Source organism: Rhincodon typus, chromosome 20 (genome assembly GCF_021869965.1).
Source record: "Rhincodon typus isolate 14 chromosome 20, sRhiTyp1.1, whole genome shotgun sequence".
NCBI lineage: Eukaryota > Metazoa > Chordata > Chondrichthyes > Orectolobiformes > Rhincodontidae > Rhincodon > Rhincodon typus.
In genome coordinates, this window is record NC_063351.1 from 5,121,271 (window position 1) to 5,138,775 (window position 17,505).

The following is a 17,505-nucleotide window of genomic DNA, read 5'->3' on the forward strand; positions in this document are numbered from 1 at the left end:
ACTTGTTGCTGAAATCAACAAGTGCATTGCGAGAGCTGCAGGTTTTGTATCTCTATACATTAAGAATGTGCAACAGCACCCTAAGTGAGAACAGCAAATTGAAAGTCTACCAGTCCTTTGTTTTCAGCGTACTGCTTCACAGTAATGAAACCTGGAGAGTGTGAGCTGGATTGAAAGCTTGTAGTACCTCACGTATCATTAGCATCTCTTGCAGGACAGTTAGCAACTCAGAAGTCCTGGAGCATGTGATTTCCACAGGATACATTCATTAAGCCAACAACATTGTGATGTTTCAACCACGATCATTGGATGATCCTCCCTTATGGTGAAGTGGCCACTGAATCATGATCTGCTGGATGACCTTACCTCTACTACAAGGATTTTTTCAAGCAATATATAAAGATGTCATACATTGATACAGACAACAGGGAGTTAGTCATTGACAACCATGACCCCTGGCCAGAGAATCATTGGAAGAGGTGAGTAGTAAAGGACAGCTTAGCTGGCCAAAGAAAACAAGCCAGAAAGTCCAACACCTTCTCAGCTCAATGTCTTCCTCCTCAGCAAATGCCATGCCAGAACGGAGCACCTAAATCACACAGCTGATGTTTAATACAGATCTTTCTAACAAAGTTCAAACTATCATCTAATGAGAAGGAACGCTGCCAAAGAGACAGAAAAATCACACACAGCAATGAGATAAATTACCAGATGTTAAGCAAACTACTGGGTAAACATCCCAGATCTTTCTGGAGGAGTATTGTAGGAACCTTTATATCCATTGAAGGGGAACGTTGTAACTCAGTTTAATTCCTCATCTGCAGATTGATCACCTTTAACAGTGTAGCACTCCCTCCTTAGAATTGCACTTAAGTATGGGCCTAGAATGAAGTTTAAATCTCTGACGTGATTTGGAGGAAAAATCGTTATTCATTAGGATTGACTAAAGTGGAATGCACTGCAGTTTGATACTCATCTAACCTACAGAAGCAGCAAATGCTAACATGAGCTGCAAAAAAACTGACAGGACTAGGAGTCCTGAATAAATTCATTGATCCCATACTCCCAGTAGGGACCTATACTTGAAGCACAGACTGGAGATAAAATCACCAACATTGTTTTGCCATTTTCTGACTCTCAGTCCCTTATACTGGTATCGACACGTTGTTTATTGTGGCTGAAATTACCCTTAGGAGTAATCTGAAATTGTAAGTTATCCAACAATCCATCAGTGATATTGCAAGGGGATATCTAAGTACTGGGTACTTCTGACCTTCAAGCCCGCCAGGTGAAAGGGTTACTCATAATTAAATATTTATAATTATCTCCATAATATTGCTTATTTCTGCCCCTGTCTCAATCCATCTGATGCTGAAACCATCCTCAATGTTACTTGTACCTTCTATAAATGTCAACTCATTCATACTCCTATATCCATATTTGCTCCAAGTCCCATTCTGTCAACACCTGTTTTTCCCACTTACAATGACTGTTTGGTTTAGTAATGTTTTGTTTGTAAAATTCCCATCTTTGTCATAGAATATTTACTGGACAAAAGGAGTTCATTTGGCTCTTCAAGTCCATTCCGCTACTGCATAGAGCGTCGAGTCAGCCCCATCTCCTTACTCCATCCCTGTAGCCCTGTGTTGGTGTTTCAATCAAATACCTATCATAATTTCCTTTGAAATCAGTCATCTTGGCTCCCACTACCCTTCTTAGTGAGTTAGTTCCACATCGTTACCACTTACTGCTAAAAACGTACTTTCTGACATCCCCTATTGCATTTGTTCCCCAAATCTATGTCCCCTAGGTGTTGTGTCATCAGCCAATGGGACCAATTTTTCTACGTCTACCGTTTACAAACCTGTCATAACCATGAACAGCCCTATCAAAATCATCCCTCAGTCTCATTTGCTTCAGGAGAACAATCTGGATTCTCTAACTTTGTCACTAAAATGTCATGAGCACAAATGAGCATAGTATTCTAGTTGTGCCTAACCAGAGCGTCATAAAGGTTCAGCATAACTTCTGTGCATATATACTCAAGACCTCCACTTAGGAGTCACAAGATCCAATACACTTTGCTAACCATTCTCAATATGTTTTACTACCTTCAGAGAACTTTGCATGTGACCCCTGAAGTTCCACATTACACCCTTTAGGACTGTACCCTAAGTCTCTATTGCATCGCTCAAGCCTTTCCTTTAGAGTACACTGCTATGCAAATGTCAGTAGTAGGTTCTGTCTGCCACTTGTCTCCTTATTCTGCTAACCTATCCATGTCAATTATTATCATCCTGACTTTTTGCTACACCTTCATGTTTGGTATAATTTTTGTATTCTAATATCCACATCATTTATATGTTATTGGAAAGGGAGTGGTCCTATCACTGACCCCTCTGGAACCCCACTGTCTACCACCTTTCAGTCTGAAAAGCTACTATTCACCGCAACTTGCTATTTTCAATCCTTAATCTAACATTGACCCTCCTCTTCCGTGAGCCTCAGCTTTTTAGATGGTGTTTTGACAAAAGTTTCTTGTAAGTTCATACGGACATCATTTGTTGGATCCACTTCATTAACCTTCTCTGTTACTTCATCAAAAAATTCAGTTAGGTTAAACCAGCCATGATGTGCGTTTTATAAATTTGTGCTGAATCTCCTTAATTAACTCAAATTTCTCCAAGTGTTTGTTTCTTTTTCCCCCTGATCATTGATTCTAAAACCATATCCACCACTGATGTTGAATAATTAGCCTATAGTTACTAGATATAAGATGTATGTTTGCTGCTCTCGAATCCTTCGGCACTGCAGATGTGTTTAGGAAAGATTGGAAGACTATGGCAGGCCCTCGCGTTACCTCCATTCCTTCGGCAACATGCGCTGTAAGACATTCAGGCCAGGTGTCATATCCATTGAGCATAGCCAACCTTTCCAGGACCCCTGCCTAACAATTTTCACATCATAGGCCACCTCTGCCATCTCTGCTTCAACCAATATTTTGTTAGTGTTCTCTTCCTTAATAAGTACTGATACAAAATATTGTGCTTATTAAGCATTCTAGTTTTGGCCTGCACCTTTTAGTATTAATTACTTTAGTATTAATTACTTTCTCTGTTCCTAATAGAACCCACCTCACCTCTCAAATGTTTGCTTCCTATTTGCATACCAATTGAAGATTGTTTATTTATCTTGACTGAGTTTCCGTTCTCATATCGCTTTACCAGTCTTATTTTCCTCTTCAATTTTCCTGTCAAGGATGCACCGTAGAAAACATCCGGGTGCATTACAACTTGGTATGGCAACTGTTCTGCCCAAGACTGCAAGAAATTGCAGAAAGTTGTGATCACAGCCCAGTCCATCACTAAAACCAGCTTTCCTTTAATTGACTCCATCTAAATTTCCCGCTGCCTCGGGAAAGTAGCCAGCAGAATAAAAAAACCCGTCCCACCCTGGTTATACTCTCTTACACCCTCTTCCATTGAGCATAAGATACAAAAGTTTGAAAACGTGCCAAAAGATTCAAGAACAGCTTTTTCCCCGCTAGTCCAGACTTATGAACAGACCTGTCATATATTAGAGTTGATTTTTCTCTGCACCTTCTCTTTAGCAGTAACACTATATTCTGCATTCTACTGTATACCCTGATGGACTTATGTTAGGTATGATTTGTCTGGATAGCTTGCAAAACAGTACTTTTCACTCTATCTTAGTACATGTGATAATAATAAATCAAATCAAATTGATTTCACATGAATAATTCATCTGACATGCATTTTAAATCTCATTTTTTGTTTCATTATACTTTATCTCCCTTATCATCCAAAAAAGCCCTGGCTTTGGTTCCTCTACCTTTTATCCTTGTTGGAATATGCCTACCTATACCTGACACATGTATTGCTTAAAGATCATTAATTGTTCTATTCCAGTTTTTCCAGTTTGTTATTGGCTCCATTCAACCCTGGCTCATTCCCCTCCTTTGAAATGAGCCGTCTTCTAATTTAGAAGTTCCAATTAAGATTGTTCCTTGATCTCTTTGATTACTAATCTAACCCTTACCTAAAGATCACTCTTATCCAAGTGTTGCCTTTGGACATTTTGGCTGCTTGGCCCACCTTATTCCCTACCACCAGATCCATCAATACCTACTTTCTACTTGGACTGAGAACATATTCATTAAGGAAATTTTCTTGAACACATTTCAGAAATTCCTCCCCCACTTATCCCTTGACTTTACTCTTATCCCAATTGAAATTTTGGTAATTAAATTCATTAAACATCACCGCTGTATAGTTTTTATGTATCTCTTGAATCTTCCTACAGATTTCCTCCTCTATCACTTTCCTGCTATTTGGAAGTCAATAGAATATCCCCAGTAAGGTGATAATCCATTTCTTGCTTCTTAACTCTGTCCAAATGAATTCTCTTCTAACCCCCTCAGGGCATCCACTCTTTCTAAAACTGCAATTGTATCCCTAATCAGACCTACCACTATATTCTCTTTTATTCAAAGTTTTGGCAAGATCTGTAGCTTGGGTTGTGGGTGAGGTTATTGACTTGGTCACCGAGGTGGCTTGTTCTAATTCAGACATTTCGTCACCATGCTAGGTGATATCATTAGTGGAGCCTCCAATGAAGCAATGTTGTTCTACTCTGGTTGGAATTTATACTGTTTGTCTGTTACGGTGAGTAGTGTCATTTCTGGTTTTGATCAATGTGGGTTTGTATATGGGATCCAATTCAATGTGTTTGTCGATAGTATGGTATTTTGTAACCACGTTGGTTCTGCAAATTGTGAGAAGGGGGTCTTTAATCTTTAATTTAAAAAAAGACCCCATTCCCACAACATGCAGAACCAACATGGTTTATAAAATATCATGCAACAGCTGCCACAAACGTTACGTCGGACAGACAGGAAGGAAACTAGCCATCAGAATACACAAACATCAACTGGCAGCAAAACGGCACGACAAACTCTCCTTAATATCTGTATACTCGGACAGCTAAGGCCATCGGTTTAACTGGGACAAGATAACCTTAGTGGCCCAAGCCAAACATAGACATGCAAGGGAATTCCTAGAGGCATGCTACCCGTAATGCAATCAACAAACACATAGAATTGGACCCTATATACAAACCCATACAGATCAAAACCGGAAATGACACTTCTTGCCATAACGGACCAAACAGTATAAATTCCAAGCAGAATGGAATAACACCGCTTCATCGGAGGCTCCATTGATGATGCCTGAACAAGAACAAGCCAGCTCGGTGAGCAAGTCAATTACCTCATTTCTCTTTTATACCCACCATCTTTTCTAAACACTTTGTACCTTGAATATTAAGTGTACAGCCCTCACTATATTGTTACTACATCACATTCCAACATGACTATTTCTGTTGGCAGCTCTCTAACGGTGTTCATCATCCTTTGTGCATTTACATACATGCATTCTAAACCTGGTTTTACAATTCTGTGGAAGGGTCACTGAATCCAAAATGTTAACTGTGATTTTTCTTCACAGATGCTGCCAGACCTGCTGAGCTTTTCCAGTGACTTTTGTTTTTGTTCCTGGTTTTACGTTCCTCATATTTCTTAGAAGGTGATGGTAAGCTGCCTTCTTGAACTGCTACAGTCTATATGCTGTAAGTAGATCCATTATGCCATTGGCGAGGGAATTCAAGGGTTTTGGCCTAAAGACGTTGAAAGAATGATGATATATTTCCAAGCCAGGATAGTGAGTGACCTGGAGGAGAACTTGCAGGTGATGGTGTTCCCATGTATTTAAAGCTGTTGTCATTTTAGATGAAAGTTGTCATGGGTTTGTAAAGAACTGTCTAAGGAGTCATAGTGAATTTCTGCCGGGCATCTTGTAGATAGTACACATTGCTGCTGCTGAGTATTGGTGGTGGAGGGTGTAAATTTTTGCGCATGTGGTGCAAATCAAGTCAGCTACTTTGTCCTGGATGGTGTGAAGCTTCTTGAGTGTTGCTGGAGCTGCACTCAACCAGGCAAATGGGGAGTATTCCCTCACACTCCTGACATTTGCCTTGTTGATGGTGTACAGGCTATGGGGATATGGAAAGTGAGTTATTTGCTGCAGGATTCCTAGCCTCTGATCTGCTTTTGTATTTATATGGCCAGCCCAGTTCAGATTCTGTTCAATGATAACAACCAGCATATTGATAGTGGGAGATTTAGTGATAGTAACACTATTGAATGTCAAGGGATGATTAGCTTCTCTCATTTTGGAGATTGTGATTGCTTGATCTTTGCATGGTGCAAGTGTTAGTTGCCACTTTTCAACCCAAGCCTGGATATCGTCTAAGTCTTGCTGCATTTGGACATGCATTGCTTCAGTATCTGAGGAGTCACGAATGGTGCTGAACATTGTACAATTTTTGGTGAACCTCACTTTTGACGTTATGATGAAGTGAAAGTCATTGATGAAGCAGTTGAATATGGTCAGGCCCAGGACAGTACCCTGAAGAGCACATGCAGAGATATCTTGAAGCTGCAATGACTACCTCCAATAACCACAATCATCTTTCTTTGTGCTAGGTATGACTGCAACCAGCTGAGAGCTATCCCTCTGGTTTCCACTGACTCAGTGTTTACTGTGGAGAAGGATATGGAAGATAGAGAATGTGGGGAAATAAACAGCGACATCTTTAAAAATGTCCATATTACAGAGGAGGAGGTGCTGGACTTCTTAAAATGCATAAAGGTGGATAAATCCCCGGGACCTGATCAGGTGTACCCTAGAACTCTATAGGAAGCGAGGGAAGTGATTGCTGGGCCCTTGCTGAGATTTTTGCATCATCAATAGCCACAGGTGAGGTGCCGGAAAACTGAAGGTTGGTTATCGTGGTGCCACTATTTAAGAAAGGTGGTAAGGAAAAGCCAGGGAGCAGTAGACCAGTGAGCCTGACATCGGTGGTGGGCAGTTTGTTGGAGGAAATCCTATGCCCGCTAGTTTTGGACTGCCCTACCCTGGGGAAAAGACCTTGTGTTTTTACCCTATCTGTGACCCTCTTGATTTTATAAACCTCTGTAAGGTCACCCCTCAGCCTTTGATGCTCCAGGGAAAATAGCCCCAGCCTATTTAGCCTCTCCCTATAGCTCAAACTCTCCAACCCTGGCAACATCCTTGTAAGTCTTTTCTGAACCCTTTCTAGTTTCACAACATCCTTCCTATAGCAGGGAGACCAGAATTGCACACAATACTCCAAAAGTGGCCTAACCAATGTCCTGTACAGTTGCAACATGACCTCCCAATCCTATACGCAGTGCACTGACCAATAAAGGCAAGCATGCCAAATGCCTTCTTCACTATCCTATCTACCTGCAACTCCACTTTCAAGGAACTATAAACCTGCACTAAATAGACATGGTCTTTTCCCCAGGGTGGGGGGAGTCCAAAACTATAGGGCATAGGTTTAAGGTGAGAGGGGAAAGCTCTAAAAGAGGCCTAAGGGGCAATTTTTTCTCACAGAGGCTGGTGCATGTATGGAACAAGCTGCCAGAGGAAGTGGTAGAGGCTGGTACAATTACAACATTTAAAAGGCATCTGGATGGGCATATGAATAGGAAGGGTTTAGAGGGATATGGGCCAAATGCAAGCAAGTGAGACTAGATTTATTTAGGATATCTGGTGGAGATATCTGGAGAAGGGTCATTTTCTGAAGAAGGGTCTAGGCCCGAAACGTCAGCTTTCCTGCTCCTCTGATGCTGCTTGGCCTGCTGTGTTCATCCAGCTCTACACCTTGTTATCTCATTATCGGAGATATCTGGAGGGTCTGTTTCCATGCTGTACATCTCTATGACTATATGACTCCAGTTTTGCTAGGACTCCTTGAAGTCACACCTGATCATGCGCGTCCTTGATGTCAGGATAATGGGTCAGAGGGTGAACTGTGAAAAGGATGCAGTGATGCTTTGGTACGATTTGGGCAAGTTGAGTGTGTGGGCAAATGCATGGCAGATGAAGTATAATGTGGATAAATGGTAGCAAAAACAGGAAAGCATATTATCATCTGAATGGCAATATATTGGGAAAGGGAGAGATGTAATGAAATCTGGATATCTTTGTCAACCAGTTGCTGAAAGTAAACATGAGGTGCAGCAAACGGTTAAGAAGGCAAGTGGTATGTTGGCCTTCGTAGTGAAAGCATTTGAGTTCAAGAGCAAGGTTGTCTTGCTGCAATTGTACAGGACCTTGGTGAGACCACACCTGCACTATTGTGTGCAGTTTGAGGAAGGATGTCCCAGGTATGGAGGAAGTTCTGATTCGTGGGATGGCAGAACTGACATATGAAAAGAAACTGGATCGGTTAGGACTGTATTCACTGAAGTATAGAAGAATAGCCAGGCTCTCATAAAACCTATAAAATTTCAACAAAGCTAAACAGGGTAAAAGCAAGAAGAATGTTCCCAATGAGTGGGGACTCCAGATCCAGGGATCACGGTGTAAAGATATGGGTTAGGCCATTTAGGACTGAAATGAGGAGAAATTTCTTCATCCAGAGAGTGACGAGCCTGTGGGATTTTCTGCCAGCTAAAGCGGTGGAAGTCAAATCATTGAATGTTTTGAAAAATGAGTTAGAGATAACTCTTTGGGCCAAAGGAATCAAAGGATATGGAGAGAAAGTGAGAACTAATTGCATAATCGTCCATGATCACATTGAATGATGGAGCAGGCTCAAAAAGCCTACTTCTGCTTCTGTTTCAAGGGTTGTTACTCACATTTCACCTCTGGAATTCTGTCCAAGGCTGTAATGAGGTAAGAAATTGTGGGGCCATAACTCAACCAAACTGAGGGTCAGTGAGCACGTTATTGCTAAGCGTGCTGACATATTGACGGTTTAGCAAGTTGCTGCTGTGCAGAGACATTAAAAGACCTCATTGCAAAAAAAAATGAGACCTTGATTGTAGGAAGTATGTGATCGCAGGAGAGATCACTGTATATCTTGGCTATTAAGGGAACGTATCCTATTGACCCTCTTAACCACCTCATATACCTAGCCTTCTTGTTAATGTTCAGCTATAATAGGCATGTGCTGGCTGAACACAAATCATCACAATGAGCAGGCAGCTGTCAGTCCTTCTCTGCCTACATTCCTACCAAAGGACGTAGGTTAAATTTACACATTCTTCCCACCCACCTCCCGCTGCTCCCTTCCCCACATGTTTTCAATCCAATTCTAGCACTAAGGGTCTTTAATTTATAAAGTGACAAAGTGGAAAGTCCCGCACGCTGAAGAGTAAGAAATGTAGTGTTTAGTCATGGAAAATATTTTGTACTAGTTAACCACTGAGCTTCAAAACTGAGTCATTGAAAAACATCTTGTCATCTGTGCCAACAAATTGTACTTGAGCATCTGTGAGTGCTGTTCATTGACAACATCTGCTTCCCATTTGTTAGTAATGAAAATAAAAAGCAAAAATCTCCAAACATTAATAGAAAATGGTGATTTTCTCATTATATGAGTTGGCTATTTTAACAAAACTGAAGCAAATGATTATTTGGGAAATTAAGTAGCACCGTACACAATGTATCTGCCTTTATTTAAACTCCTGTTAGAAAGTCAGATGCTGAATTCCCCAGCCTAAATAAGTGAGGGTTTCAGTAATGTTGTTTAGAATTAGGACTAACTTTCTTCATTTTGTGACCCCACCAACATACCATTCAGTAAAAATTTCTGTCATAACCCAAGTAAGGACAAAAAAGACAAGGGGATACATGATGTGTGGTAGGAGCCTGGGAAGCACTGAGAATCAAAGAGATCTTGATGAGCATGTACATCAGTCCCTTAACGTATCAGGGCAGGTAGATAAACTGGTTAAGAAGACATCTGGGATACATACCGTTATTAACCGAGGCGTAGAGTTTAAAAACAGGGAGATTATCCTTAAACTGTATAAAACATTGGTTAGGCCACAGTAGATATTGTGTGCAGTTCTGGAATCCACAATATGGGACAGTTGTGACAGCACTGGAGAGAGTGCAGAGGAGATTTACCAGGATGTTGTCTGCGCAGGAGAGTTTCAATTATGAGGAGAGAGGATCAGATAAGGTAGTTTTCCTTAGAACAGAGAAAATTGAGACTGAACATGATTGAGATGTATCTTTTTTTAATTCACTCATGGGACATGGATGTCGCTACCAGGGCTACCATTTATTGCCCGTCTCCGATTTCCCTTGAGAGGGTGATGGTGCACTGCCTTTTTGAGCCAATGCAGCCCATATCCTGTAGATTGACCCACAATGAAATGGTTCAATACCAAGGAGTACTGATTCATCAGCCCAGGGAGGACAGAATATGTCAATTAGCACGAGGTTTCCTTGCCTGTATTTAAACTGAAGCCATGAGCATGGGGTCTGGAGTCAATGTTGAGGACTCCAAGGCAACTCCCTCTTGATTGTATATCATTGTAGCACCACCTCTGCTGGGTCTGTCTTGCAGGTGGGACAGTACATTATCCAGGGACGGTGATAATGGTGTCTGGGACATAGTCATACTCACGGAATCATACCTTACAGACAGTGTGAGGCTGTTGATTGACTGGTCCATGAGACTGCTCCCAATTTGACACTAGCCCCCAGATGGGAGTAAGGAGGATTCTGCAGGGTCGGCAGGGCTGTTTTTGTCAGTGTCTTTTCCATTGCCTAGGTTGATGACAGATGGTCCTTTTCAGTTTCATTTCTTTGTTGAGACTTCATAGTGATTGATACAACTGCATGGCTTGCTAAGCCATTTCAGAGGGCAGTTGAGAGTCAACTACATTGCTGTGGCCTTTATTTAAACTCCTGTTATAAAGTCAGAATCACATGTAGGCCAGATTAGGTGAGGATGGCAGATTTCCTTTCCTGAAGGACATTAGCGAGTCAAATAGATCTTTCCAACAATCAATAATGGTTTTATGGTCATCAATAGATTCTTAATTCCACATCTTTTTTGTTGAATTCAAATTTTCCCATCTGTCATAGTGGTATTTGAACCCAGGTCCATAGAACATTAGCTGAGTGTCTGGATTATAGTCTAGCAATAATATCACGTCCGTCTAAAATAATAGGGGTCATAAATAGAATAGAGAGGAAGACGCTTTTCCCTTTGTTGGAGGGATCATTGACCAGGGGGCATACATTTAAGGCAAAGCCAGCAGGTTTAGAGGAGATGTGAAGAAAAAAAAAACTTTCTCACCCAGAGGCTGGTGGGAATCTGGAACTCACTGCCTGTAAGGATGGTAGAGGCAGAAACCCTCATAACATTTAAGAAGTATTTAGATGTGCATTTGCAATGCCAAGGCATAAAAGACTAGGGGCCAAGTGCTGGAAAATAGAATTAAATAGATAGGTGATTGTTTTTGACTGGAGTTAATGTGATGGGCTGAAGGACCTGTTTCTGTGCTGTAGATCTCTATGTCTAAGCTGTCTTATTTGAACAGCAGTTAACTTCTCTAAAATAGCAAGCGTTTTGCAATTTTCCAGTCATTAGCAGACCACATTTCTTGGTGCCATCCACACTGCAGCAAACCAGAATGGAAATTATTGAAAGGAAGAGAACATGCTGAAAATGTTCAGCAGGTTTGGCAGCATCTGAGGGAGAAAGTGAAGTTAGCCTTTTAGGTTGATGCCTTTCATCAGAAATTCTTTCTTTGGCTTTCTATTTATCAAGCAAAGGCCAATGTGCCTTATTCAACACACATACAGAAAGCACCAACTAGTCACAATTAGGAATATCCGGGGAACAGTAGCCTTCAAGGAAGACATTTTCTATTCACAGCTCTGCATCTGGGTCCTCTAAGAAATCAGCTTTCCATGTGCATGGAGGGACAATGTTGAACGAGACTACCATCTCTGAAACCAGCCCTCAGAGATCAAAACCAGGCTTTTAAAGTGCTTCAGCCAACTGCTAGGTTTTTTGGGCTAGAAGAGGACCACTGTTATGATTGTGTCTCTGACGTGCAGTCTGTCATCAGTGGACATGTGACTCCTGGACTTATTGATCTTTACACTGCATTTTCCTTTTTTCTGTGTGGGTTAGATCTCTCGTGCAATTCAATGTATAACTCTTCATGTAGTTTTAGCAAGTCTGACAGGTTTTGGAAGGTGTGTTTGGCTCATCTTGGCAGTTCATTAGTTTTGTTCAAGATGTCAATATTAGAGCAGCAACCCATTGGCTTTCCTCAATCAGCCATGTTTGCTACGATCGTACACAGAATAAACCCACAGCACTCAGAGTGGATTAGTACACAAGATAATTCAGCATTAATGAGGTCCTATTTATTTATTGAACATGTTTGTATTACAGTCAATCCTGAGTTGTCTGATAAAAACCGAAAGAACTGCGGATGCGGTAAATCCAGAAGAAAAACAAAGTTGCTGGAAAAGCTCAGCAGGTCTGGCAGCATCTGTGAAGGAAGAGACAGAGTTAACGTTTCGGGTCCGGTGAGGTTCTGAGGAAGGGTCACCAGACCCGAAACGTTAACTCTGTCTTTTCCTTCACAGATGCTGCCAGATCTGAGTTGCCTGACATCAGTTATGGACAATTAAATATACAGGTTTTGAACAAAGTGTCAAGTACTGATTTTCTGCCCAAAAGACTTGGACTATTTAACATGCTGTAAACTGTCACTTTGTAGATGGTTAATAGTAATACCTCAATTTTTTTTGGCTTATTCATTCAATTACCAAATTTAAGTGATCGGACCTATACAGAAAAGCACCATAGATATTGCAACAACATAACCTTCAAAGCTTGTTTTCCATTAAGAGCATTAATGCGCCCATTCAGTTGGATTTTGAATGCCAGGAAAATGCAATTCATTGAATCATAAAATGATCAAGCATAGAAGGTGGCTATTTGGCTCAATATGTTTGTTCTGGATCTTTGAAAGAGCTATTAAATGAATTCTACTCTCTTGCACTTTCCATTTAACACTGTTAAGTTCTTCCTGCCAACAGTGGCTCAGTGGTTAGCACTGTTGTCTCACAGCGCTAGGGACCTGGGTTCGATTCCACCTGCGGGCAACTATCTGTGTGGAGTTTGCACATTCTCCCCGTGTCTGTGCGGGTTTCCTCCGGGTACTCCGGTTTCCTCCCACAGTCCAAAGGTGTGCAGGCTAGGTGGATTGGCCATGCTAAGTTGCCTGTAGCGTTCTGGGATGTGTAGCTTAGGTCGGTTATAAAGGCGTGGGTCTGGGTGGGATGCTCCAAGGGTCATTGTGGACTTGTTGGGCTGAAGGGCCTGTGTCCACACTGTAGGGATTCTATGTAACTATTTGTCCAATCCTGTTTTGATTGTACAGATTTGCTTCCACAACTCTTTCGGTCAATGCATTTCTCACCATCTCAAAGATGTGCAAGTTAGATGGATTGGCCATGCTAAATTGCCCTTGGTGTCCAGGAGTGTATAGGTTAGGTGGATTAGTCATGGGAAATGCAAGGTTACAGTAATAGGGTAGGTGGGTGAGTCTGGGTGGGATGCTCCTCAGAGAGTCGGTGTGGCCTGTTTCCACACTGTAGGGATTCTATTAAATTTGTTTAAACTGGCTACCTGACTCACCTGCTACTGGAAATGGATTCTTATTTACTTTATCAAAATTTGAAGACCACTATTAAATGTGCTTTTAACTTCCTGTGCTCTAGGGAGAGTAATATCTATAGTCTCTCCTCATAGGCAAAGTACTGCATCTTTGGCATAATTTAAGTAAACATTTTTGCATCCTCTCTAAGTCCTCACATCCCTTTTTAAGTGCAGTACCCAGAATTGAACACAATACTCCAATGGAGACCTAGTTAATGTTTTATAACGGTTTTGAATTTTGTATTCCATTTATTAATTAATAAAGCCAATATTCCTTTTTTAATAAAAGCCTTCTCAACTTGTCCTGCTGACTTCAAGTATTAGTCTACAAACGTCTGGCCTCGATGTTCCTGCTCCCCATGTAAAAGTACATAATTTAATTTATATTGCCGCACTTTATTTGAACTTATAAAACATATCACAGTTCTCTGCGTTAAATTTCATCTGTAATGTATTTCGCCTGTCTGTCACTCCTATCCTCATTCTTTACATTTCTGATTTGCATGGCATCAGTAAACCGAAATTATGCCTGCTCTGTATGCCAACGTAAAGATCATTAATATATAGCGAAAAGAGGTGTGGTCCTAATAATGATGCATGGGGAGCAGTAATGTACACTTCCCTCCATTCTGAAATACAGAGTTCACCACTGCTGTCTGTTTTTGTCCCTTTGTCATTTTCACATCCACATTGCAGGGTCCCTTGGGTATCAATTTTGCTAGCCTATCTTTTATTTGGTACTTTATCAAATGCCTTTTGGAAATCCATATACACATCAACACACTTCTACCTGAAATAACTCCACAGAGGCCAGTATCCCGTCACCAAGTCACTCTTTCTTTACAAATGGAAAGACCTTAATACTGGTTGAGCTCCCTCAGAGTGAACAGGATGTCTGACATGCCTTTTTTTATGTCTGTCAGCTAAGGCTTACTGATTGGACCAGATTAATAACCACAAGACAGGGAACTCATATCATATGAGGTCCACCTGGCTGACCTTGTTACAATTACTATACTATACAATTACTATAATTATTATTACTCTCTCTCACTTCATCAAAGAATTCCAGTACAAAAGCCAGGTAATAGTTAATTCAGTTAAATCCTACAGTCATCTGGATTCTTAATGAGTCTATGGATGAGATGGTGGCGTACAGACTTGAAGTCATAGATTTCTACAGCACAGAAAGAAGGCTCTTTGGCCCATCAAGTACGTCCCAGTCAAAACCAAGCACCTAACTGTTCTATTTTTCAGCACCCCATATCTCCTTTGGACCTCCTGCCCTTACCTTAAATCTATGCCACCAGTCATTGATCCCTCCACAAGCGAAAAAGTCACTTACTGTCTACCATATCTACATCCCTGATAATTTTATACATCTCAATCATGGCCTCTGCAGTCTCCTCTGCTCCAAGGAAACCAACCCCAGTTTATCCAGTCTCTCCATATAACTGAAACACTCCAGCCCAGTCAATATCTTGATAAATCTCTCCTGCGTCCTCTCCACCGCAATCATATCACTCCTATAATGCGGCTGCCAGAACTGCTCACAATTCTATAGCTGTGGCCTAACCAATATGACACTCAGTCTCAGCAGAACCCCTCTACTTTTTCTGTGTGCCTTGGCTAATAAGGACAAATATCCCATATACCTTCTTATCCACTTTATCTACCTATCCCTCAAGGGACCGAAGGACATGCAAATCAAGGTCCCTCTGATCTTTGGTGCTCTCCAAGGTCCTACTGTTCATCTTATAGTCTCTTCCTTGTTCATCCTGCCCACCACTTCACAATTATATGGATTGAATTCCATTTGCCACTGATCAGCCCATCTGACCAGCCTGTCTACATTTTACTGCGATCTAAGTCTACCAATTTTTGTATCATCCACAAACTGATTAACCCTCCTACATCCAAGCCTTAATCATTTATATATACCATAGAAAACAATGGCCCATTACTGATCTCTGCATGACTCCGCTGGACACAGGCTTTCAGGCACAAAATACCCCCTGATCATCACCTGCCGTTTCCCACCACTTAGCCAATTCTGAATCCAATTTGCCAACTTTCCTTGGATCACGTGGGCTCTTCACTTTGCTATCTGTCTGCTATCAAAGGCCTTCATGAAATGCAAGTAAACTACATCAAATGCATTGCCCTCATCTACTCACCTGGTGACCTTTTTAAAAATTGACCCTGGCTTAACAAATCCATGTTAAGTGCTCTTGATTAATCCCTGTCTCTCCAAGTGCAGACAGATTAATGCTGTCCCTCAGAATTAGTTCCAATAGTTCACCCACCACTAGTTTGACTGGTCTGTAGTTTCCTGGTTCATACCTTTCTCCCTTGAATAATGCAATCATATTGCCTATCCTCTGGTCCTCTGGCAAATCTCCTGTGACCAGAGGGCAATTAAAAATTTTTGCTAGTGCTCCTGCTATTTCCTCCCTTCACTCATAAAAGGAAATGTCACTGTTGTAATAATCCAGAGTGCCAGGCTAATTTGCAGGGGGTATAGGTTCAAATCCCAACATGGTATCCGGTGAATTTGAATCAATAAAAATCTTGAATTTAAAAAAAAGGATGTTCTAGTGATGACCATGTAACCATTGTTGATTGTTGTAAAAACTCATCTAGGAAATCTGCTGGCCTACATGTGACTCCAGACCCATGAAAATGTGACTGAGTCTTAACTGCTCTCTGGGCAAAATGGTCTACCCAGTGATGCCCATATCTCATGAAAGAATAAAAGAAATGAAATGTAGGTTGACTGAAAATCTTGGACTAGAGGAACTGGATATGAAACAATGCTTTGCCTAAGTTAATGTGCCTTTTATCATTGTGAATGTTTATGAAATTGAAATTACTGAATGCAGTATCCATCCTATAGATATATAGCTTAGAAGATATCACTTAAAAGTGCATTCTGATAAAAGATCTGACAATTTAACTGTTTCTTTCTCCACAGGTGCTGCAAGACCTGCTGAGCATTTCCAGCACTTTCTGTTGTACTACTGAATTCAAATATCCACATTTTGCTCTTGTCTTCTGTTGAACAAAGAAACATCAGTAGAATGTATAATGGTGATGATGTATAATCATAGAATCCCTACAGTTGGAAAAAGGCCATTCAGCCCATCAAATGCTGTCCCTCCAAAAATCATCTCACCCAGACTGTCACCCTATCCTCATAACCCCACATTTACCATGGCTAACCCACCTAGCCTGCACACCCCTGGCCACTATGCGACAACTTAGCATGGCCAATCCACTTTTGGACTGTGGGAGGAAACCAGAGCACCCAGAGGGAAACCATGCAGACTCAAGGAGAACACGCAAATTCCACACAGACAGTCACCCGAGGTTGGAATTGAACACGGGTCCCTGGCACTGTGAGGCAGCAGTGCTAAGCATGCTGCTCAATGATGTTGATGTCACATGATTATATAAAGTGAAGGAAGCAAAGCTGTATAAGTGAATGTGCATATCTATAAACACTGTGAAAAGATTCAATGAAAACACCTCAGACTCAAAAAGCAGTACTTGGGAGATTAACAGTCAGACCCATACAATAAAATATCTGAGAGTCGAATAATTATCTGAACATCTCATCCAGCCAATGAATTTGTCACAAGTGATGTGTGTAACAACTTCTGTAAACTGCACACAAAACTACCTATAGTGGAGGTAGAGGTCATGTGACTATGGTAACCCAGCTAGTACACCAAGTAAAATTGCATTTCTTTATAACAAACAAAAAGATTGCATGCATTATAATTTGTAGTTAAAGGTTACTCAAGTTACCCAGTATAAATGATTAACAAATAAAGTGATCATTCATTGATAAAACTGTGTGTAAATGCTAGTCAATTCCACTTCCATCAGTCTGCACACGCATTGCATATGTGG

The 17,505-nt window shown here is 41.1% G+C and overlaps 1 long non-coding RNA gene across 3 annotated transcripts in view; it reads left to right on the forward strand.

Annotated features, from left to right (window-relative positions):
• Positions 1–17,505, forward strand: part of LOC125485556 — a 36,735-nt gene continuing 19,230 nt past the window's right edge. The window contains exons 1-2 of one of the 3 annotated variants that reach the window (XR_007264267.1): positions 7–1,208; positions 6,563–6,836. This is a non-coding gene — a long non-coding RNA (uncharacterized LOC125485556). Of the gene's footprint in view, positions 1,209–6,562; positions 6,837–17,505 lie in introns of all 3 variants that reach the window. The other 2 variants (XR_007264266.1, XR_007264268.1) reach the window with 2 other exon arrangements.